General features: G+C 37.7%; 1 long non-coding RNA gene across 1 annotated transcript; it reads right to left on the reverse strand.

Annotated features, from left to right (window-relative positions):
- Positions 1-1,541: 1,541 nt before the first annotated feature.
- Positions 1,542-23,850, reverse strand: LOC125107585 (uncharacterized). The gene is made up of 3 exons (XR_007129601.1): positions 23,437-23,850; positions 22,575-22,664; positions 1,542-1,737 (listed from the first exon to the last, which is right to left on the reverse strand). It is a non-coding gene; the product is annotated as an uncharacterized LOC125107585 (long non-coding RNA).
- Positions 23,851-26,174: the final 2,324 nt, after the last annotated feature.

Below are 26,174 nucleotides of genomic sequence, written 5' to 3' on the forward strand. Positions count from 1 at the left end.
TTATTTATTTGACAGAGAGCACAAATAGGCAGAGAGGCAGGCAGAGAGAGGGAGAGGAGGAAGCAGGCTCCCTGCTGAGCAGAGAGGCTGATGTGGGGCTCGATCCCAGGACCCTGGGATCACGACCCGAGCTGAAGGCTTTAACCCACTGAGCCACCCAGGTGCCCCTTGATCTTATTTTTAAGTAATCTCTACGTCCAACATGGAGCTTGAACTTATAACTCCAAGATCAAGAGTCACATGCTCTACAGATCATGTTCTACTGATTGAGCCAACCAGATGCCCTGGTCCTCCAATGCCTTATAACAAACCCTGACTACTTACCTTGGCTTATAAGCTTCTCTCTTTTTAACCAAATCATCCTTAATATACTAAATGACCTTTGGTGGTTTCAAAACTTTATTATATGCTAAACACTGTGGTATGCACCTGATAATCTTTAGTTATAGGGAAAGCCTGATTTGTTATAATGGACGTAAGTAAAGATTTAGTAATTAAGTATTTTTAAATTAATTTATTAATTAATAAGGTTTATTAATTAAATTAGATATTTAAAAGATTAACATTTCTGTAGTCCCCTTTGCCTTATAAAGACTGCCAGCAACTATGCAGAGTATTTTAAGTAGCACTTTAAAAATCCACCCCTTGCAAAAGAAACAAAAAAAAACCACCAAAACACTAATTCATTTGTGAAGAATTATTACACACTTTCTTCAGAAAAGATGTAGTTCCACAGAATTTCTGTGAATACATTTTAATAGTTCTAACATTTATTTGACATTATAAAATGGTCAAGTGCAGACAAAAAGATCATGATATTCATTTGAACCATATGACATTTTTTTGTACGTCAAAATGGGCAAATATAGGCAAATTCCTATGAGTAAACCTCATTATGCACCATAACAATGTTATAATAGTGCTAATGGTTTTGTGCATCTGCAAGATGAAGGGTTTCTTCATGCGGAGAATTGTCTAGGCTCTGATCCAGACTTAAGTCTAGGAAGTAGTTCACAAACCCTAGTTCATGACTAAGTTGAAACCTGCCTAAGAAAAATGAGAGAAATAATAATAATGTAAAGAATTTTAGTTTCAAAAAAGGTAAAATTCTTCAATTATAAAAGTCTGAGATTAGAGGATTTTAGAGGGTTAAAAATAGCTTTCCTTTTGTAAAATGATGTTATAGTAGATAGTACTTCTAAAATCTACTTACCTGGAAAAAAAATGGCAAGTTCGTATCAGCCTTCAAAACGGTTCTTGATATTTTACTATTCTCTAATATCCAAATGTTTAGGAACCACCTGCGGGCACATAAAATAACCACAAACAGGATGACACAGATTTAGGCAAGGAAGGAAAACTGAAAGCTGAACAGCCCATTCAGTCATCGTGGATTCTTTATTCTTTCTTTTATCCATGAGATGAGGAACCAAAAGTTCTTTCTTTCTATCCTTAGAAGAAGAAGGTCTCCACTGCCTGTAATCTTCTCTGATGCTGTCCCCCGTATCTCCTCTTTGCTTGATAAACAGGCATAGCTCTGCTTTGTAATTCATTGCCAGGGGCATTATTCTTCCAGCACCTTTTCTTCTGAAGCCCAAGCAAAGTATGGAGAAGTTATCATTCTCTCCCTGGCACCTCCCACTCTGCCATCTTCCTCAGCACAAGTGTGTATCTGATTATTGTAGCGATTTCTCAAGTTCTCTAATGAAGGGTCTTCTAGGTCTCAAAACACCAATACTGTAAAGAAAGAACAGAGGGGAAGACTGTCTTACTTTCTTTCCCTCTTGTTCTAAAGAACCTTCATTTAATCTAGCCTTCAAAAGTCCTCTTTTTCTCTTCACTGACTTCTCTTTCCTTGATATTTTATAGTCAACTTTTCTAAGTTTCTCATCTGTTTCTCCGCTCCTTCCTTCATAGAATGGAGTTCCCATGTCCACCACCAGCCTTCTCATTCCTTCCTGTGTCTTGAGGGCCTCAGGCTTGACTGTGTCCAGTCTGGAGATGGAGGAGATGGCCTTTTTTCCCTATGCCTGGGGGAAAAGTAAAATTCTCTAATTTTAGTTTAGTCTGCCCTCCAGCAGATGCTGTACTTGATTTCCAAAGTGATTTTCCCTAAGAAACAAGGTAAGAATATGTTTTTTTTTTTTTTCATAGACAACATGGTATTATCTCAAATGAGTAAAGTATATTTCTTCTATTAGCATTTGGGCATGATAGGACTTTGCCCATTACTAAATAACAAAATCGATGAATATGATTTTTTACCAAAAAGATTTGACTCTTGTTTGGATTTGGATTAAAAAAAAAAAATTTACAGCTGCAGTTGTAAAGGGCTCTCTACTACTCTGGAGGGTTGGCACCAGTTCCAATTAGATTCCATTAAACTCTGAATCTCCTGGCTGATAGAAATAGAATGGACAGCTTCTATTACCAGTCCCACCACTTACATAATAGGAACTGAATTTGGCATGGTGATACAGAGAAGAATACAGTATAGGACCAGCTTTTAAAAAGCTCAGTCTAGGAGCAGGCTGGGGGATTCAGGCAGTTGAGCATCGACTCTCAATTTCAGTTCAGGTCATGTTCTCAGGGTCAGTGAGATGGAGCCCCACCCAGCATCTGGCTCCCTCTCTCTCTGCCCACACCTCCCCCCCCCCCCGGGGATGCTCTCTTTTTCTCTCTCAAATCAATCAATCAATCAATCTTAAAAAAAGAGCTCACAGTCTAGATGGAACTTAAATTACAAACATTTATATAATCTTGTACAAAGTAGTCTATAAGCCAAGAAACAGAATTTAGGTGTTCAACACAAGACATTCTTGATACTTTAAGGCCACTATGAAGTCACACAAGATTAGTTTATAACAGTTTGCAAGTGTTTTTAATTTTTATTATTTCATTTGACCCTTGAAATTATGTTGTTAGATGTTGTTATTCCATTTTACAAATTAATAGAGCTCAGAAAGCTGAAGTAATTTGTCCAAGATCACCTAGTTTCTGAGGCAGAACTGGGGTTCAACTGTGATTAAACTCTGACTGCTGTGGAATATATTACCAGATTAAATAAGCTAAGAATGTGTATTAACAGTTCTCGAATTTAAGCTAATCAACAGTTTAGGGCTGTATTATACACACATGACAAGAAATAAGGAATAGGAGAATACAAAACTCTGTCTCAAAGAGTAGGTGTTGTGATATTTGTTTAAAGTAGTTAATAGTCATGACTCCTGATACTACTTTCCCGTGAAGTGAGGGTATGCAGAATTTACCCAATGACATGTATTGTTGAGTATATGATTCAGAGGAATTGCTCAGTCAAATGTGGAGACTGATTGAATTAATTACTAGGATGATTTTGGTGATAGGGTGTAGTAGTTTCTAATTTAATTTCTTGAGCAAAACAGAATTCATTGTAGTTGTGAGTAAATTCACTCAATTGCACCGACATTTGGAATCAAACCAAACAAGTTTCAGTTTGTTTAAACAGTTAAAGCCATTGTGGGTCCTTGTGTGGCTCAGTTGGTTGTCTGCCTTCAGCTTGGGAACTGAGTCTGGCGTTGGGTTCTCTGCTCAACCTCTACCCGTCCCCCTGCTAGTAATCTCTCCCTCTCTCTCTCTCTCAAATAAATAAATAAAATAAATTTAAAAAAATTGTTAAAGCCATTGTGAAAATGGATCTTTAAAACAATTGGAATCAAGGAAGAATATAGTGCTTCTGTATCTCAGTTCTCAAGATCTACCTTTGACCAAGCTATTTATTCCCCACTCTTTCCCACTCCCCCGACTCTGTACCTAGTAGAGCTGGAATAGTAATAGTAAACTTAAGAGCCTGAGAGAGCGTTGTAGACTACTTGGATAAGGGAGACAGGCTAAATGCAAACAAAAACTGTTGGGCATTACCTGGGCCCTTAGTACCTACCTATCCCACCTGTCTCACCCAGACTCACATTCCTACAAATGTGTGACAAGCTGAAAATCTCATCCCCATCCAGATGCTCATGTCATAAAGGTCAAGAGAAAAGCATTTGGAGACTGATAGACCTATATGTTCAAGGGATGAACTTATATTCCAACCCATTTGGTTTCTTAGCTACAATGGAGATCACAGAACTTCTCTTCACTGAGGCTACCTTTATCATGTAAGATCTTGATTATTTCACCATCTCAAAACCAAAACAAACAAGAGAACCTGTATTGACCTGTTTCCTTTATGACCTCATAACGGCAGGACCTGGTAAACAGATAGTATAGTTATTCTAGAAGTCCTGCTAGGAAATACATGATTTGAGAGTAGGAAAATAATCCAAAGAGAATTCAGGGCCAGTTACTTCAGTGAAATTTCTGGGAGACTGTGATCTGGGGTGTGAAGGACTATCCCTTCCAAAGTGCTTCTAAGAAGGAGGTGCTTTGCATTGTGGGTCACTTTGGATCTCAGGGACAACATATCCCACATTTGGAATCTATTTACTGAGAGAACCCATAAAGTTACTAGGTTTGAATGGGGCCAAGGGTAAGAGAGCTCACTACAGCTGGTCCAAGCCTCGGAACGAAGCTCTGCCATGCAGTCCTTACGAGCCAGCAAGTCCAATGGTGCTTGAAATGTCTGTGGCAGTTTGGGATGCCCTATGTAGCTTCTAGCAGACCCCTATCAGAGCATAATAAACAAAGCAAGCTGGTAATATTTGGAAATAAATACTTTACTCTTGAGAAACTGCTCTTGGCTTGCTAATGGACTCTGTTACACATTGAAAGTCTGACCATGTGAACTTCACCTCGATTAATGACGTGTCTTCTGCCCCACCAGGCACTAATGTTCAGTTTGTCCAGCAGCACTCCATCATCAGGTGAAAATTGCATGCATGAGATCAGACCTACTCATGTGCTGGAGGCACTAATAAGTTCTAAGACCAGGTAGCTCACATTGCCCATGTACTTGCACCTATTAAAGTAACAGCCTTCCATCAACCCACCCTGGCCTCATGTAGACTTTTCTCTAACTAGCTAATGGAGGAAGAAGTTCAGTTCTGGTTTACAGATGCTTCTGTCTTATAATATAATTTTGCACCAGTGCCCTGCTGCAGCAATATAACCCCACGAGGGGTGGACCTGAAGGACAAGAAGAAAGAAAATCCTTCTAGAGGGTAGAAATTTGGGTGATAATATTGATTTTCCATGTTGTTTGTCTGAAAGGAGAGATGGTCGAAATCATGGATCTATACCAATTCATGTACGGTGGTTAATGGTTTGGCTAGATATTCAGGGATTTGGAAAGATCATGATTGGAGGATTGCTGATAAGTAGGTTTGGGGAAGAGATATGCAGATAGACTTCTAAGAATGGGCCCATCTAGTGGCAGGTCAGTTGGATCAAACTCTCTGTTTTAGAAAGGTTCTCAACTTGTTCTCACTGAAGTATCCATTTGTCCTAGATTTTATTTCGTCTTCCCTGTTGTCATCTTTCTGCAAGTACTTTCTGTCATGTTACTGCACAAACAGTGAGTCTGACCAAGTAAATAATTTTATGTAAAAAGTAAAAGGTGATGGGCTTTCATGGAATACACTGGTCTTAACATGTACCCCATAAATCATAGATAGCTTCTCCCCACCCTGCTTGACTAAGGTATAATTAGCAAATAAAATTGTTAGATATTTAAATTATGCAATGTAATTATTTGATATATACATTGTGAAAAGATTCCCCACATCAAGTTAATTAACACAGCACTACATATTTACCTTTTTTTCTTGGTTAGAGCATTTAGGTTCTACTCTGTCATCAAATTTCAATTATAGGGGCACCTGGGTGGCTCAGTGGGTTAAAGCCTCTGCCTTCAGCTCAGGTCATGATCCCAGGGTCCTGGGATCAAGCCCCACATCGGGCTCTCTTCTCGGCAGGGAGCCTGCTTCCTCCTCTCTCTCTCTGCCTGCCTCTCTGCCTCTTTGTGATCTCTCTCTCTGCCAAAAAAAAAAAAAAAAAATTCAATTATACAATACATTGTTATCAAATATAGTCACCATGTTACACACTATATTCTTAAGCCATATTCAGTTTTGAACTGAGAGTTTTCACTCTTTACCAAACTGTCTCTAGTTCCCCCAGCCCCTCGCAACCTCTTTCCTACTTTCCGTTTCTATGAATTTGACTTTTTTTTTTTTCAGCTTCCACATATAAGTGATACCATGCACTATTTGTCTTTCTCTGCCTGGCTTATTTCACTAAGCACCATGTTCACCAGGTTCATCCATGTTTTTGCAATGATAGGATTTCTTTTTAAGATGGAGTAATATCCCATCGTACATAGATGCACTTTTTCTTGATCCATCCGACAATGGCTCTGCAGAATGCTCAGCAGGCTCTACTGAAGACTGGTTTGTGTGGATTGTGCAGAAGTGGTGTGGTTCTGGAGCTAGTTGCTATTGTAGAGGCTTCCTGATGCCACAGGCAGCTTCTTCATCATACAGTTTCCTGATTTTTGTCAGAAGCAGCAGCTCCCTTAGTAACCAAGCTCTGTGATGACTTTGGGAGTCACTCCATGAGTTCCAGCCTCCATTCAGTTTCTATAGCACTCCTAAAGACGAAGTCATTTAATATCCTGTAAAAATTTCCATACTGCTTTCTTTAGTTAGCTAGAATGGCTTCTGTGTTCTGCCACTAAGCCCTGACTGGTACAGTCAGGAAAGTCTTACCCCAATCCAAAAGTAGGCAGAAAATGGACTCCATGCACAGGTAAAGGCAGTTTTATCCTGTGTCTTTAATAGGTAGCATTTTGAAAAAGTTTCAGTAGCAGCAGATTATAAGGACAAAAGAGTATTGGTATGAATTCTTGGGAAGTTTAAGTTTAAAAATGTGAAGTGAAACTAGCAATAATAATAATGTTTACTGAGTCTGTGACCATGTGGACAAGTCACTGACTATTTTGTAAATTTAGAATAGCAATGTGTTCTCTTCAACATGTCATGAAACTACTGGAGATGTTAATGGGGTATTTTGTGATTGACAACAATGTGCTATAGAAGAGAAATACAAGGAAGCCATAATGTACTGTGAAAATCATATCTATTCATTATTTTTACAAAAATCAGTGACGGAAATACTTTTTGAAAACAGAATCCTCCCACTGAAGTCAAGCAGTAGTAAATGCTGTCTGCTTAAAAGTCTCTAAATAGAAGATTTTCTGGGTTAGCTCTATAGATTGGAAAACTGGGGGAAATTTGAAAACCTAACGAAAGTACTTCCTGAAGCTTATCCAGTGCATCTGCTGGTCTCCTTTTCCTATCATTGTCATCAAGTACTAGAAGTTTATAGTATCTACTTGCAAAGGATACTTTGAAACGTGACTGTGCTTTTAGGTAATTTTAAAGGATATTAGTGCTGGATCTGTGTAAACCTGGATGACCTATTATTATTTGTAGCAATGTTTCTTAAGCTGGGGACTTGTTTGGCAGGCCAGCAAGGGGACTAAATTTCTGCATTTCCAACAAGGTCCCAGGTGTTGTTGATACTTCTGGCCTATGGATCACACTTTGAGTAAGAAGGATTTGTAGGCTGAAATTTAAAATCTTAGCCAAGTTCTTTAAAAATTAATGGTAAATTATTTGTTTCCTTCTTCTAATTCAGACAGGTAATTTGGATACTGCACTTAACCCAGTCCCAATGTCAAACCAGGATACATATTTGTAAAAGAAAAAAAAAAAGGCATGGCAGTTAAGGTTGTGATTTTAAATACTGGCAGATTTTCAACTCTGGAGTAACTAAAGCTTTTATTTCTGTGTTGCAAAACAGAGTCTACTTAATAGTGTGGACTTGAGTTAAGAAAGATGTGGATTGAGGTAACTGAGTGGCTCATTTGGTTGAGGGTCTGACTCTTGATTTTGGCTCAGGTCTTGGTCTCTGGGTTATAAGACTGAGCCCTGCATTGGGCTCCATGATCAGAAGACAGTCTGCTTGAGATTCTCTCTCTCCTTTTTCCCTCTTTGCCATCCCCTCACCCCTGTTCTCTCTCTCTCTCAAATAAATAAACAATTCTTAAAAAAAAAAAAAGAGAGAGAGAAAGACTTGTATTTGGATCAGATTTACCTTTAACGTTGTATGAACTTGGGCAAATCAAAAAAATTCCTAAGTTTGGTTCCCTGTGTGGTTGTCACAATGTCATAGAGTTTCAGTGAGGTTAAAAGGGACAATACAGGGAATCCTTAGCCATGTGCCTATGTACAGGAAGTCATCAATAAAGATTACTTGCTTCATTAGTTATTATCTCCATGGAGCAGTCTGGCTCCAGGTTGGTTGTGACTCTTATTAGAGTAGGAATTCTTGACTAAGAGTCTAGTGGCTCCAATGATTGAGATTGCTTTGTGAAAACTAGTCATTGCCATCATCATTGTCTGATCATATTATCAAATAGGGAGCTGATAATTGCCTATGAAATACTTCACCTGGAAGAAATAATGTGAGTCTCAAAATCGGATACATTCTATTTTCAAATTACTTATAACTAGACTTGTGTCATTATAGCTTTTGGCTTAGACCCTTAAATATCAGTATACTTATTTGGGTGGAGCTAGAGAGTATTATGCTAAGTGAAATAAGTCAGTGAGAAAGACGAATACCACATGATTTCACTCAGATGTGAAATTTAAGAAAAAACAAAAACAAAAACAAATGGTCAAAGGGAAAAAACAAGAGAGAGGCGAACCAAGAAACAGACTCTTAACTATAGAGAACAAAGTGATGGTTACCAGAAGGAAGGCAGGGATGGGGGTTGGGTAAGAGGGAAATGGGTGATGGGGATTGAGGAGTGCAGTTGTGTTGAGTACCAGATGTTGTATGGAAGGTGAACCACTACATTGTACACCTGCAACTAATATTGCACTGTATGTTAACTAATTGGAATTTAAAGAAAAACTTAAAAAGTAAAAACAAACAAACAAATATTCATATACTTATTTTGTTATTCTGAATATGTAAGGAAAATTTAAAAGTATGTATATTTTGTCTTTATGAATATTTAGCTGTGTAGTTGCCTGAAAGCTTTGTATACAGAATTCTATAAACATAAAGATTAATATTCAATACATCAAATGTTCCATATTTATCCAGCATGTTAGCTACTTTCAACCTCAGAAACTTTTTTTCCCCCATTGAGGAGGCATTTGTGCAATTGTTCATATCTGTAGAACTTCTAACACTGTATTTATGTAAAATTATACTTCAGTATAATTGCCTATGTAATTAACATTCAGGAAAAAATTATTTATTCAGGAGCACATTTCACAATTCAATTTCAGTCTGTGACAAAGAGGCTTTTAAATGTTAATCTTATGAAAGAAAATGGAGCAAATAGTAAAGGCTGTGGATTAATACAAGAGGGAGCTATTTACAGAGTAACATTTTCCCTCCCTGGGAATTACCTATTTTCTACCAGAGAGTATAGGCATGTTTCAAATCTCACTGGGAAGTGTGGGGTTGAATCTTATATTTTGTGCATATTAGACGGTTTCACATCAGGTGACTAAATAAAAGAGCAAAATGGTTACAAATACATTTGTTGTTGAAGCTTTAAAAGAGACAGAAAGAATAAATGCACATTATGGTGGAGTTAAAAATGATCAAGAATATGTAGAAAATAGAAATAGGAGATATATTTTCTCAGTCTCAATTCTACGGGAATTTTCTGCTTCGGATAATAATCCTTTCAGAGCTTATGAACAGGATGCATGCTCCCCCTCCCATCAGCTAGCTTTTAATTTCAATAACATGCAGTAACATCTCTGGAGAACCACAGGGACAATTTCTGTTATATACCTATGATTGTGGAAATTGGTGGAAGTTTGAGGGAGACAAGAGCAGAAATATCGTCATCTATTCACATGTTTCTTTTCTGATTACAGAATATCATGTTGAAATAAGATTAAAGAACTTGTTAATACCTAATGGAACATAAAAACTTACAGGAAAGTTATTTTCGAGTCGTATTTGTGATAGGAACTTAAAAATGTACTGTGTGCCTGTAATTGTTCTAAGGCATAATGTAGTGCTTTCAGTTTATTTGCAAAATAAATGTATAAATAAATTCTTGTTAGAAAGATTATTGTTGATGATACACAGAAATAACATATGTTTGTTTAATCATAATACAAAACTTCATTGTCATTGCCACCACCTTAGTCCAAGACATCAAAATCTCTTGTTTATGTAATTGCACCAGCTTTCTTTATGGACTCCCCGCTTTCACACTTGGCCTATTGCCCACAGAACAGTCCGAATTAACTTTTCAAGCTTAATTTCGATTATATGCACAGACTCTCACAACCATGTCTATCCACCTACCTGTATGTGTGCCGTTCTGACCTCCTTTGCCTCCTATTATTTTGGATAAACTCTTCATTCTCCCATCCAAAGCCACTCCTCCACTAGTGGATGAGATGCAATCTTATTTCACTTACTAAAAAAATGACTCCAGATATTCTCCCTGTTCTCTCCAGCATCACTATTTTCCCCTCTCCATTGGATCATCTCTACGAGCATATCTACCCAAACCTCTTGCCCCATTTTTCTACTTCCATTTACAAGGAAATTCCTCTAAGTAGTAATTTATACTCATTTCCTCTACTTCTCCATTTTCTCTGAACCCCTTCTAATCAGGCCAATACCCATCGTTACTTTACTGAAACTATTTTTTTTTAAAGTTTGCCATTGATTTCCACATTGTAAAATTCAACCAAGAGTCAATCCTTAGCCCTCTTCTTAACTGAGCAATAGCCAGCATTTGGCACAACCGATTGTTCTTTACTACTTGAAACACTATCTTTAGTAGGCTTCTGGGCTATCACAATTTCCAGTTTTCTTCCTACCTCACTGGCAGCTCTTTCTTAGATTCCCTCATGAACACTTATGTCCTGCTTCCTTCACTTCTTTAAAGTCTTTGTTCATGTATCACATCACAACGAGGTCTTCCTATTCTCCCTGTGTTAGGACTCTCCACAGAAACAGATTTAATAAGAATATATATATATATATGAATATATATATTCATGAGAGACACAGAGAGATATTTATTATAAGGAATGGCTCACACAATTATGGAGGTTAAGTCCCAAGATCTGCAAGCTGGAGATGAAGGAATAGTTCCAGTCCCAGTGGGAAGGCTTGAGAACCAGGACAGGGTGAATGTTCTAGCCCAAGGGCAGGAGAAGACCAATGTCCCAGCTCAAGAAAAGCAGATTTCAGGCAGATTAACTTTTTTTTTCTACTCAGGTTTTCAATTGATGGAGGCCATCTACATTAGGAAAGGCAATCTGCTTTGCTCTGGCTACAGATTCAAAGGTTAATCTCATCTAGACACACACACCCAAAATAATGTGTGGCCAAATGTCTGGACATCTCATGTCCCAGCCAAGTTGACACATTACAGTAACCATCACACCACCCTATTTAAAATGGTAACCCACCTTTTTTTTTTTTTTAAAGATTTATTTATTTGGCAGAGAGAGAGAGAGAGAGATCACAAGTAGGCAGAGAGAGAGGGGGAAGCAGGCTCCCCGCTGAGCAGAGAGCCCGATGCGGGACTCGATACCAAGACCCTGAGATCATGATCTGAGCCGAAAGCAGAGGCTTAACCCACTGAGCCACCAGGCGCCCCAAAATGGTAATCCACCTTGACACACTCTATCCCTTTTCCTCGTTTTCTTGTCTCCACAGCAGCCATCACCATCCACATATACTATGCTGCATTAATTTACTGATCGGGTGACTGTCTCCTCCACTAGAGTGTAGTTCCATGAGGGTAAAAGATTGTATGATTGTTTATGGCTGCATCTTCTGTTCCACAACAGTGCTTAGCACATAGTAGATGATAATTAACCTTGTTGGATGAATGAACAGGGGTCACTCCCTTGCTTAAAACTTTTCAGTGGAGGGGCGCCTGGGTGGCTCAGTGGGTTAAGCTTCTGCCTTCGGCTCAGGTCATAATATCAGGGTCCTGGGATCGAGTTCTGCATTGGGCTCTCTGCTCGGCGGGGAGCCGGCTCCCCCCCACCCCTGCCTGCCTCTCTGCCTGCTTGTGATCTCTCTCTGTGTCAAATAAATAAATAAGATCTTTTTAAGAAAAACTTCAATGGCTTATTTTTTCACTTAAGATAAAATCCAAATGTTTACCATGACCTAAAACCCTGTGTGATCTGCCCATTTCTTCCTCTTTAACTTCTTGTGTCCTTTTCTCATTCTTACATTGAATTCCTTGAACACACCAAGATTCTTCCTGCTTCAAGGTCTTGATTCTATTCCTTCTTCCAGGAACAGGTTCCTCTTTCTTTGTGTATCTGCATCTTGCTTATTTTAGGTATGAGACTATCTACTGCCTCTCAGAATGACTTTCCCTGACCGTTATGCTTCCTAGGTTTCCCTCTATTATTCTGTTCCACTCTACTCTTTTTGTTTATTCACATCTCTGATTAATGGTGATTTACATTTTTTTTTCATTTTAAAATTGATTATAATTCACTTACAATAAATTTATATGGGGCCTGTTACGTTGGCAAAACTGTGTGGAAACACGTGTCAAGTTGTGGCAACATGTTGGAGGGACAAATTAAACACCACAAGGAGGATGAGAATATGCTATAGATGGGGGTTAGATTGTGGAAGGCCTTGGATGCTGGGAGATGTTTGTGCCCACAAACTCCTGCAAATAGTAAGGAGGCACTATGGTGGTTTAAACAGGTAACAGGATAAAAATAGCCTTTAGGAAAACAAAGACATAGCATACTAGCAGGACACTCTAGGAACTGAAATAAACCTTCAAGAGGCAGGTAATTGGATTAAATTACTTTGTTCATTATTCATTCAGTGATTTGGGGGCTTGCCATTTAATTCTTGGATTATGTGAAGATTCTTCTGGTCTCTGTACACCAGTGCCTTCTGATTAGGGAGCTCATGTGATCTTGGTGTTTCGATCCTTGTAGGAATTTAAATTCTAAAGGGCTAGCCTGTTTGAGATTTCTTCTTCTTTGTGCTAAATGTGGTTGGTTGTGGTGAAATGAAGCCTGAACTCCTTAAAAATCCCTTCAGTGTTTATCCGCACATGTTTAATTATTTCTGATAGGAGGGATGTGTGTCTCTTAGCTGAATATAGGGTGCCCCTGAATAGTTCTACTGAGTTCTAAGGTATTCTTAGGTGAATAACAGCGTGACCTGAGAAACCCTCTGATTTCTAGCAAATTGATGGATGGAGATTTATTTCCTATTGGCATTGTTCCTTGAATAGAATAGGAACACTGACACCCCCAATCCATTAGGCTGACATGTCTTGTAACGGAAAGCCAAGTGGGTGGGTGTGTGTAGTAGAGATTGCTTGTGGATTTGCGCATGCGTTGCGAAGAGGGAAAGTGGGGGTAGAACAGAAAGTGAAGGGGGAACACTATAAAGTAGGGGTTGAAACTTTAATATATTTAAAGAGCTTGAACTCTGTCATAAGAGGGCTCCGTTTAATAAGCTGTCACAGAGATACGTACTAGAACTCACACTTGTTGCCGAGAAAATTGGTGTCTCACTTTGAGTTACATCTACCACAGAAGTATCATTTGTGATAATGGTTTATCTCATTGATTATGAAATCGGAAAACACATTTTCTGTGCCTGGGCGGGAGGTATTGACTATTGGAAAAGAGTTAAAATGATTTTTAGAATTTGCTTTGTGGCTTGGGATTGGTAAGTATGGGGAATGAAAAGGGAATGAAGTGGAGAAATCACTTTTAGGGGTCCAGTAACCTGGAGCCCTGCTGTATGTCTAGTACAATGGTGAGGATGTAGGTGTTCCAAACTGGCCCCTAGATTCAGCTTTAGTTACTGATTCATTCAACCCCTGTGTGGCTTGTCCTGCTTGGAGGAATCTACCTGTCTAGTGGAGAAGACAGAAAAATAAACAAATAAGCAAACCTGTAATACAGATAAGGCTTTGTACAGGCTGTTTAGGGCCTCAAAGGCGGGGCATTTAACCCAACTTTGTGAGTGTGGGCATCAGGGAAGCAATATAATTTGGGAATGGCTGGGAATGACACTGAATATATTAATAGGGAGTCTGGAGAAGGACAGTGACAAGAGAAGACTTCCCTTTCTAGTATGTCCAACTGCTAGGGGTAAAATTTTGCAGAATGATATGCCATTAAGTGCATTGATTTAATATTCCAGGAGATTCTCTCTCTCTCTCTCTCTCTCTCTAATGAATTGCAGGGAAGGTCAGTGTGGAAGTGGAACTAGGGAAGCATGTAAAGAGATGCAGCTGTGGCAGTAATCAGGCTCCAGATCACAAAGGCCTCATAAAACCAGGTTAAGTGATCTTGGTCAATGAAATGGAAACAATTAAAGGAGGAAAAGAAAATGCTATAGCCGTAAACAACAACAAAAAGGGTTGTAAAATCCAAATTCAGGAGCTTGTACTTACAAGTGTTTTTAGAAAAGGATTTTTTAGGTGAGTGGAAAAACATAAAGAAGACAAAGTAAAAAAGCACAACGAGGAGAGATCAGTACTTTTGGCTAAGGTTTCGAAATTAGATTCTTCTCCAGCATAGCCTCCTTTTATTAAGCTCCTAGTTAGTCCCATGTAGTATCTCTAGCTGTAGAAGATTTGGAAACCCAAGGATGACTCTTGGGACCCCTTTAAGCTCCAGACCCTCTGAGATGATTTTCAGGTGGATTGCACGAGGGAACACCTCAAGTATTGTAGGAGTGAGGTCATTAGTTTAGTGGAGTGAAGCATGCTGGGATGGGAATAAACCGGGATCAGCATGCACCATTAAAGGGAGAAGTAGCTGTTCAGTCAATTGTTGCTATGCAGCAACCGTGCCCTGGTGTTCATCGCCACATCTTCTGTTTTGTACAGTATTGATAACTAATTAAAATTTCCTCTGGTTTTTGCCTTTGTTTCTATCACAGCTACCTCCAATCATTTGTGTTGTTCGAATCCTAAAATCATGTGAGCTGTTGGTTAATAGTTTATAAAGTTTCTATTTTTAATAACTCCAGAATGCTATTTTATTAATTCTGAGTTGAGAATATAAAATGCTAAGTGGAACAGATATTTGCATTGGCCTCAACAGTTTGCCTCTCTCTGCAAGCAACCTAAATGGGAAGCCAATTAATCATGATGGTTGCTTGGTGAGATGGCTGAAATCAGATTTGGATTTTAATTTGCCTCCCTCTCCATGGTAGACCTCGGCCTTGGATGCTCTGCTTGTTTTTTTACTGCTAAGACTATTCTCTTTTCTGTCAGTTTGATGCCTTGTCCTCTGATTAACTGTTGGCTCTGACCAATGGGGAGCCTTGACAGGAGTTCTGAAGGAGGAAGGGAAGTAGGTCATGGTATTTATTTCCTTGGTTTCTGCAGGGAGTATCTAGATCATACAGTTATTGAGAATTTAAATAATGTAAACTTGGTACAGTCCCTGGAACATGGAAGCTCTCAACAAAACTTCTTTTAGTTTTCTTTATAGGAATGATTAGTACAGGGGTGCCTGGGTGGCTCATTTGGTTAAGTGTCTGCCTTCAGTTCAGGTCATGATCTCAGGGTTCTGGGATTGAGCCCTGTGTCAAGCTCCTTGCTTTGTGGGGAGCCTGCTTCTCCCTCTCCTTCTGCCCCTCCCCCTGTTCAGCCTGCTCTCTCTCTGTCAAATAAGTAAATAAAAATCTTTTTTTTAAAAGAATAATTAATACAGTTTAAGAAGTCAAATAATACTTTCTTGTCTCTCCTATGGGATGTGAGTCTTTTCAACGCAATCTGCTCTCCTCAACTCCCTTCTTGAATTTTGGTGCTCTATCCTTCCCATCTTCCTTTAGGTCTAAGGGGAAAGTTTGATTTTAGTCTTACTGCTTCTAATTCCTGATTTCTGCACTATCCCTTGAGGTTCCCCATCCCTACTCAGATCATGAAATTGAATTTCTTCTTAAATAAACTCTCCTAGCATTATCTTAATATGAGTGTGCCATCCATTTCCTGTTGGAACGCTGACTGTTCACTACTTGAAGCCATGATGTCTCTGGCTTAGACTATTCCTTTCTCCAGTCCCCTTTCAGGTAAAGACAGCTTAATATGTAGTTCTGAATATACCCCTTCCCTTTTGAATATCTCACAGAATCCGCTACCATCAATTTAGCTTCTGTTTATATCTTATATTTAACTCTTTTTCAATGAGAACTTTACCTATATCTTCACCTGCCCTTGCCTTTCTCCAGACACAGGTGGAGCTGGCACCCTGTTGTTAAGCAAAGCCTACCCTCTTACCTAAGTGCTTGATTCAGGCTCTCCCCTTCCTCCAATCCTTTGAAATGTCTTCCATATTGCAAAATTCAATCAGTGATTAATTCTGCACCCATCTCACTTCATCTCCTAGGAGAATATGACTAGTTATATTCTATAGTTATAGAATTAGTTGACTAATTCTTCCTTCTTGAAACACTTTTATTTCTTACCTTCCTTTTCAGGATACTTACTGGTTTTCTCTTCCTTCATAGCCTGCTTCTTTCCAGTCTCCTTTGATAGATTCTCATCTTCCTTTCTTCTAAATTCTAGGGGACTCCAAGGCTCTGTTCTTACCCATCTTTTTTATATAGGCTCTTCCTCTGGGTAATTTCATGCATTGTCTTGACAGTAAATAGTATCTATATGGAGATAATTGTCACATTCCTCTCCTGAAACTTGAACCCTTCTTTGAATTCTAGACACCTATAGTAAGGTCATTAGTTTAATGGAGATGTTTCAATCGCTTCTCAGCCTTTTGGCTAAGATCAAGTGTAATGAAGATGTTTCATACTTATCTCAAATGTATCAAGTCCAAAATAGAACTCTTTATTTGCCACTCTCCTTAATTTAATCTTTCTCCTTTTTTATTGTATACATTTTAGGCTGTAGTATTTCCTGTAACTACTACTATAGCTAAATTCATTATTGTTAAGTAATAATTCATTATTTTCTAAATATTTTAAAATTTCCTTTATGAATTCTTTTGGATCAATGAATTGTATAGAAGTATATTTTGAATATTTCAAATGTGAGTCTTTTGGAATTACATTATTGTTATTCACTTCTAATTTTATTGCATTTATTGAGAAGGTAGTCTTTATGATATCCAATCTTTACTTTTTGTTGAGATTTGCCTTGTGGTTTAGTACATGGTACATTTTTATTACTATTTAATGTTTGCTTAGGAGAGACGGAAGGAGCAAGGGAGAGAGAAAGAGAATAGTTTTGTGGGGCAGATTGTGGGAGATCCCTGAAAAGCATTTGTTTCTGCCAGGAGCCCCAGGAATATAGAAAAAAGTCTGAATTCATTTTATGTTAATTTCTTGGCTTTGGTGTTCTGGCCACCAGACACCTACATGGATAGGCCTGTTGTTTTGCTATTTTAAGATAAATTTCTTGATTGTTCAGTCACTCAAAACTCAGGAGGAATCAGATAAGTTTCATCATTATCTCCCTGAGCTCGTGGCTGGATTTTTTTCTAGTCCACCCTTTAATTGAGCTTTTAACACTTTGAGGTGCCTGGGTTTATGACGTATCTCAGTTGCAACTCCCCGCATCACATAGGCCAGATGCATTCTTTTCTTCTTGCTCATGTGTCTAATCCTAAATTAGTTTAGTAAGATTTTTAATTAATTAAAAATGTATTTTATTGGGGTGCCTGGGTGGTACAGTGGGTTAAAGCCTCTGCCTTCGGCTCGGGTCATGATCCCAGGGTCCTGAAATCGAGCCCCGCATCGGGCTCTCTGCTCAGCAGGGTGCCTGCTTCCCTTCCTCTCTCTCTCTGCCTGCTTCTCTGCCTACTTGTGATCTCTATCAAATAAATAAATAGAATCTTTAAAAAAATGTATTTTATTAATTTTTTTGATGAATATAATTGTATATATTTAAAGTGTGCAATGTGGTTATTGGACATACATATACATTTGTGGAATGATTATCAAGATCAAGATAATTAACACATTCTTCACTTCACATAGTTAACGCTTTCTTATGGGTGTGGATAAGAATGCTTAAGAACTTTTCTCAGCAACTTTCAAGTTTACAATACTGTATTTTTAACTATTGTCACCATGCTGTACATTAGATCTTCAGAACTTATAACTGAAAATTTGTACCCTTTGACCTACATCACTCATCTCCCCCACTCCCCACCCACCAACATCTGTTCTCTGTTTCTGTGATATTGGCTTTATTTATTTATTTTTTAGATTTCACATATAATTGACACCATTCAATATTTGTCTTTCTCTGTTTGGCTTATTTCACTTAGCATAATGTCCTCCATTTTCATCCATAGCATCACAAGTGGCAGGATTTCCTTATTTATAAGGACAATATATATACCCATATAATGGAATAATATTTTCTATAATATATAATATGTAAACCACATTTTCTTTATAGGTTGTTCATATCTTGGCTATTGTGAATAATGCTGAAATGAACATGGGAATGCAGGTATCTCTTAGAGATACCGTTTCAGTTCTTTCATATATACCCAGGAATGGGATTGCTAGTTCATCTCATAGTTAAATTTTGAATTTTTTGAGGAAACTCCATTCTGTTTTTCATAATGGCTATACCAGTTTACATTCCTACCAACAGTGCAAAAGTGTTCCCTTTTCTTCACATCCTTGTGAATATTTATCTTTTGTTTTTTTGATAATAGCCATCCTAATAGGTGTGAGATGATCTCATTATGATTTTGATTGGCATTTCTCTGACAATTAGTGATGTTGATCATCTTTTCAAATACCTACTGTTCATTTGCATGTTGTCTTTTAAAAAATGTCTATTCAGGTCCTTTGCCCATTTTTAAACTGTGTTATTTGCTTTTTTGCTGTTGAGTTGTATAGGTTCTTTATATAATTTAAATATTAATTCCTTACCAGATTTTTGGTGTCTAAATATTTTTTCCTTTTCTGTATGTTACCTTTTCAATTTATTGACTATTTCCTTTGTTGTGAAGATGCTCTTTAATTTGATCTAGTCCCACTTGTCTATTTTAGGGTCTGTTGTCCATGCTTTTGGTGTCTTTTCCAACAAATTATTGGCAAGAGCAATGTTAAGGATTTTTTCTCTTACTTTTTTTTTTTTTTTTGGAGTTTTATGGTTTTAGATTGTATATTTAAGTCTGTGATCCATTTCAAGTTAATTTTTGTGAGTGATATAAGATATGATTCCTATTTCATTAGTTTGCATGTGGCTATCCAGATTTCCTAGCATCATTTATCAAAATGACTATCCTCTCCCAATTGTTTGGTTTTGGTGCCCTTGTCAAAATTAGTTTACTGTATACATGGGAGTTTCATTCTAGTCAAACTCTTTTCTACGTTCCAACCTCCTGTTATTATTGATTATTCAACATTTGCATCTGAATGTCCCATAAGCATCTCAAACAGGCCTAGTCTAAATTTATTACTTTTACTTCCTTCTTTCTATTTTAATTATTAGTATCTTTGTCAAATTAGACAGAAATAAGTTTTGGCCATTAAGGTTTATAACTGTCTTAGAATAAGAGACTTGGACAACAACAAAATATATTCTTATATATATCAGAATTATAAATTTAGTAATGAGCTTCGTATATACTTTTTCTCTCAATAGTGTTTTTAATGTCTGTGTTTCTTGAATTGAATTGCTTTGTCCCATGTTAAGTCATGATAAACAACTCTTCAAAATTTAAAGGCAAAAATACCAAGATTTAGTGGAATCACAATCTATTTCTTTCTACACTTTCTGGGAGGGGTGTTAAATAAGCTATGATGTATAAGACTTTTACAATGAGGTTATAAAATAACATTCTATCCTGGTAAAATAGCTGTAAATTGTTATAGATAACAGAGAAGATGTTATTGTCCTTTAAAGGAAGCTGTTTGATAAGTGCCCTGAGCTGGTCCTACATGGCGTGTATTCTAACTATCCAGATTGCTGGTTCCTCAAGCAATCCATGAAATTTTATTTATCTGGATCTTTGTTAATGCTTTCCCATTCCTTCTTGTACGTCAAAATTTTACTTACTCTTCTAAACTCAGGTCAAATGCTGCCACCACTCTGAAGCTATGTTCCCCTGAATCAGAATTAATTTATTCCTTTCTTTATATTGCCAAAACACTATTTTTTTTGAGGACTCCTTTTATATGTGCTGCCGAAGCGAGCACTTGAGGACTCCTTTTATTGTGGTAAAAAACATATAATGTACATTTACCCTCTAAACAATTTTAAGAATGTTATAATTTGTTAACTGTGCTCATTGTTGTACAAAGATCTCTAGAACATTTTCATTTTGCATGATTGAATTTCTATACTCATTGAACAACTCCCCTTTTCCCCCTCTTCCTACTTCTTGGTGACCACCATTATACCTTCTGTTTCTATGAATTTGATTAGTTTAGATAACTCATACAAGTAGATTCATGAAGTGTACATCTTTATGTGGTTGGCTTATTTCACTTAGCATAATGTCCTCTAAATTCACTCATCTTTTGCATATGATAGGATTTCCTTCTTTTAAGGATGAATAATATACATTGCATTTTACATTTTCTTTATCCTTTGACGCATTGATGACATTTAGGTTGCATACATATCTTGGCTGTTGTGAATAATGCTACGATGAATGTGGGTGTGCAAATATCTATTTGATATTTTGTTTTGAACTCATTCTGATAAATACTCAGGAGTGGGATTGCTGGATCATACGACAGTTATATTTTTTTAATTTTTTTAAAAAAATATTTTATTTTATTTATTTATTTAGAGAGTGAGGAGGGAAAGAGCCAGAGGGGCAGAAGGGGATAGGGGGATGGGGTAAGAGGGAGGGAGAGAGACAAGCAGACTTTGTGTTCACTGTGGAGCCTGACATGGGGCTCCACCCCACAACCCTGAGATCATGACCTGAGCTGAAACCAAGAGTGGGCCCTTTAACTGACTGAGCCACTCAGGTGTCCCCTATTTTTACTTTTTTGAGGATACTCCATACTGCTTTTTCCATAGTAGCTGCATCATTTTATAATCCCACTAACAGCATACGAGGGTTATAGTTTTCCCCCATCCTTGCCAACACTTTATATATTTATGGTGGCCATTCAAATAGTATGAGGTAATATCTCGTACCAAAGTGCCTGACTTATTTAATTCTGTTTTGCACTTTAGATAGTTGTTTACATGTCTTTTTCTTCACTAAGCATAGAGTAAGCACTGCCTACTAATAGTAACCTCATAGTGCCTAGTTCATAATAGGTGCTCAAGGTGTACTTAATAATTTAATTCCTATTAGTAGGTAAATAATATTCTACTTCTTATTATCATATATTATGCCAATATGTATACAAAGAGTTGATCTAACACCAACTGCATCCTCTACTTTTTAAAAGAGAAGAACATGAACTATGTTTCAATATTATTACTTTTCCAATGGAATTTGATTGACTCACTGGTGTAGTTATTCTATTCCTATTCCAAAATGAAGATTTAAAAAAAAAAAGAAATAAACATCATTATACTGTTTTGTAAGTAAGGGCTTTATTTTAAGTTAAAGTGTTATATGCTATAAATTAATACCTAAATGTTTACTTACATGTAATATGTTTATCTATAACACCACATACAGGAGAAAGGGTTTTGCATATGATAAATTGGACCTAACAACTAATGACAACTCCTAATAAGTGAACAAACTTCAAAAACAACTGGAACTACATGATTTATTGAACACAATGGGATGAAAATAAGACTTTTTACCTTCTCTCTTTTAGTGTAGTACTCAAAGGTCCTCAACATTTTCTATTACAGTTTGCTAAAGTGTGCCAATAAATCTCTACATTTTATTTGCAATGTTATTTTATCTTTCGCTTGGACATCTGTTCATACTTCATCCTTTTGAGAATTTTTTAAAGGCTGTATCCCCCGTAAGATTGCCTGCTGCAGCTGATGACTGAAAAGATATGTACAAAATAAAAAATAGGAGGAGGACAGCAGGGCTATTACATATGGTCCAGTCACATTAGCTTAGATCAAAAATGCTTATTCTGTTGTTTTGAGGGTTTTTTTTTTTTTTTTTAAACAACTTATGTCACCTGGTCCTTGGAATCTGACTTCAGGCAACCTAAGAAAACACAAGTTCAGTGAATAGTTAAAAGGTCACAGTTAAATTTCTTAGGACTTGAATTGAATCACATCTGGAGGGACAAGCTTGAGTACCAAGTGCCAGTACTAGTGGGAAAAATGCACAAAAATTTGCACATTGTGAGAATACCATAACAAAGAGAATAACCATTTTAATATATGATTAAAATTCAATATTTATAATAATGTCTACAAAAATAAAACCTCAACAACAAAAGCCTTGATGGATTATAAACTATTCTAACACAACATTTGTGCTGACCTTTATTAAGTAGAATATGTTGGTGGTTGTGCTCAACACGATGGAAGGGCTCTTATTCTTCCCTATCTTGAGTATCCAGCAAGCTAAGATGTCCGTAGGCCTTGCTGGTCTCTGCAAACAATGAGGTCCCATTAGCAAAAAAAACTTGCATTTTGCTCTTTGGTGGTAACTTACCTGTACAACTCAGGGGCCTCACCTTTTTCCTGCTCCCATTCAAAGCCTCCCTTTTATTTCTAGGATTCTCTGGGAGAGTTCTCATGAGACCTGAAGAACAAGACCATTAATCTGCTTTTGTCTCTTTGAAGTCTGCTGGTTGTGAGTCACCCGCTGTCCTTAGCTGGTGCTGTGCCGAGTGTCTCGGTCCCTTCTGTTGCCCTTTCCCCAAATGTTCCACATTTTATCACTTGGGCTTTACTCAGCCTGTGTAAGTCACAAGTTTCAGCCAGTTCCTCCTAAACACAGCTCCTGTAGTTCCCACCTTCAACCTTTTGCTGTTCTTCAGTCTCCACTTTCTATATCCTACCCACTGCCCTTTACATCTGTATGAGTATGCGCAAATGCATAAGTGCGTGCGCGGGCACACACACACACACACACACACCCTCATGTCCTTTACATGGTTCAGGCACTCAAAAGCGAAACTTCTCTGGCCCAGAACCAGAAGTCCTTCCTTATTTTAACCCAAGCAAATGGGTTTGGAAGAAGAAGAGGAGAGCATGCTCTATGTATTTGAAAGACCTTTGCCCGGCATCCACCATGAATATCCAGTCCGATTTTCATGATATGATAGAAAGGGGAAATCAGAGTGAAAAGGGTTGAATAGGGCAGATGGGGTATAAAGTAAGAAAATAAGAGCTCAGCTTTTGGAGTTTCTTGGAAGGTACAAGGAAATGAAAGCAGCATATAGTACTGGTAAAGAGTACGGACAGCTGGGTTTCATATCCAGCTTTACCACTTAACGTCACTTGGGGCAGTTACTAAATCTTCTGCACTTAATATTTCTCATCTCCAAGTTGAGGATAACCATAGTACCTACCTCACAGGGTTATGGTGAGGATTGAATATACACAAAGTACTACTAAGTGCTATGTAAGTATTGACTTTTGTTATTTATTATTATTATTTACCACTGAGACTGTAAATTAATCCTAGATTCTGTATCTTTGCCTTAGTCAGGAGTTGACTTAATCTACATGTATCTGTCTGTTCTGAAGTTACAATCAACGTCTCTGGATCCAGAGATACCTGTGTTCAGCAGGCCATTAAAACAACCCACTCCCTAATGCTGTTCTTTTGGCTTCTCTGAGCTCCTGGGCTCCAGATAATTCCTGTGTTTCTGCTTCTCCAAGCCTCCTACTTCTGTCTTCCTTAACCAAATCGGCCTTCTGTCTCTGTCATCATGGTAACTTCTAGACATCTTTTGCTTGGCTGGACTTGTAGTGTTGGCCTCTCTGAGTCAGTCCTCTCCTGGTGTCAGATGTACCTTGCCATGGCAGCAACAGATATTCAGAGACTAGAAACAGATGGATTATGATGAACACTATATATTGTGTCCTCACTCATCTTGGCAACAGGTGGCTGCTCAGCCAGCTGGGGTCTTTTTAAGGACACTCTCCCAGGCCTCCCTCTGACCATTTGCACTTCAGTCCAGATGGTGACATGGCTCCCCAGAGTCCTGAATGAACTTAACGGGAGATGGCAGGGTTATGCTGATTTTGCCTTGGGTCTAATACAAGCTTAGAGTTTTCTTTTTTTAATTTTACTTTCTAATTCAGGAAAAAGGAACAAGCCTTATGTGAAAGTCATGTTCACAATGTGGTTTCAAATTCTGTCATAGGAAGTCTAAATTTACGTGATTAAATTAGAATTCATAAATGCCAAGGGCCAGAAAGCAAATTAATTTGTTTTTACTGTTGGAGAAGAATAAAGATGACTTTGGGTAATCTAAGGTATTAGGTTATATACTTTGTCTATCTGATTTCCCTTTATAAAGATTCCTGCTACATCAAAACCATGGCAAACATATTTGTTATGATATATTGGGTACAGGTTCACCTTGGTAAGAGATGGAGGCAAGTTGCTTTCATTTAAGGTTAAAACTACTTTACACCACATTCTGGAACTAACCTACTTTCAAACAAATTATGGCTTAGAAGAACAGTACATATTTGCTTAAAGTTATCTCTGCTTATACAGTGTTTTCCAATGCATTTATGCAAGTGTTGATTAAATCCTTCATGTTGCTTGAATGCTTTATGATCACTGAATTGTTGGTTAAGGAAATCAAGGAAAAATGTTCCAAGACCAAGGCATAGACATTTTTGAGATGTAAAACGAATAAAAATAGTAGACATTATTTAAGACTGGTTGAGAAATTTATAATAACTGCAAAGGACATATTTTATGGACTCTTCCCAGTTAATTTAAAAATCTCAAGTATCTAAAATTTTAATCTTAGTATCTAAACATGAACTTTGGAATATCTAGAACCAGAAAGGTTCTAAGTTCTTAAAGATAGATTTAAATATATATTCATTTTTCTCATAGAATAACATACCTATCTTATTGATGTTAGTTAAGCGATGGCATTCAGACATTAATCTATGACATAAAAGCTTTGGTAACAACATTGAGATACTACCTTACACCAGTTAGAATGGCCAAAATTAGTGAGACAGGAAACAACGTGTGTTGGAGAGGATGTGGAGAAAGAGGAACCCTCTTACACTATTGGTGGGAATGCAAGTTGGTGCAGCCACTTTGGAGAACAGTGTGGAGATTCCTCAAGAAATTAAAAATAGAGCTTCCCTATGACCCTGCAATTGCACTACTGGGTATTTACCCCAAAGATACAGATGTAGTGAAAAGAAGGGCCATCTGTACCCCAATGTTTATAGCAGCAATGGCCATGGTTACCAAACTGTGGAAAGAACCAAGATGCCCTTCAACAGACGAATGGGTAAGGAAGATGTGGTCCATATACACTATGGAGTATTATGCCTCCATCAGAAAGGATGAATACCCAACTTTTGTATCAGCATGGACGGGAATGGAAGAGATTATAAGTCAAGCAGAGAGAGTCATTTATCATATGGTTTCACTTATTTGTGGAGCATAACAAATAACATGGAGGACATGGGGAGATGGAGAGGAGAAGGGAGTTGAGGGAAATTGGAAGGGGAGGTGAACCATGAGAGACTATAGACTTTGAAATTCAAACAACCTGAGGGTTTTGAAGGGGCAGGGGGTGGGAGGTTGGGGGAGCGAGGTGGTGGGTATTATGGAGGGCACGTATTGCATGGAGCACTGTGTGTGGTGCAAAAGCAATGAATACTGTTACGCTGAAAAGAAATTAAAAAAAAAAAAAGCTTTGGTAACATTCTTCTCAATAACATGGCTCCTTATTGAAACATGACAGAATTCTGATGGGGCCTCCATTGTTTCCTTGTCCATCATCAGAGTTGCACCTGCCTGCTATTTTCCATGTCTAACCCCGAGATTAAATTTAGTGAATAGGAAAGAAAAGTTAGGAAAGAGAGGAAAACCAATGAAGGGCAGAGAAATCAGAGCAGCAGCAGTAATACTGCCCACATAATCTTCTGTCTTTTAGAGGGTCATATTTTTAAAAGGGTAAAATCATACAAATTTCATACAAATATAAAATGAAGTGTTAAAGATTTTGTTTAGCTCATTAGTTAATGAGGAAACCATTAAGATGTTACAACTGGTTAAAAGGGGAATTTATGTTCTCTGTGGGACAGATCTATTTGCATT

The sequence above is a fragment of the Lutra lutra genome, chromosome 8, assembly GCF_902655055.1.
Source record: "Lutra lutra chromosome 8, mLutLut1.2, whole genome shotgun sequence".
Classification (NCBI taxonomy): domain Eukaryota; kingdom Metazoa; phylum Chordata; class Mammalia; order Carnivora; family Mustelidae; genus Lutra; species Lutra lutra.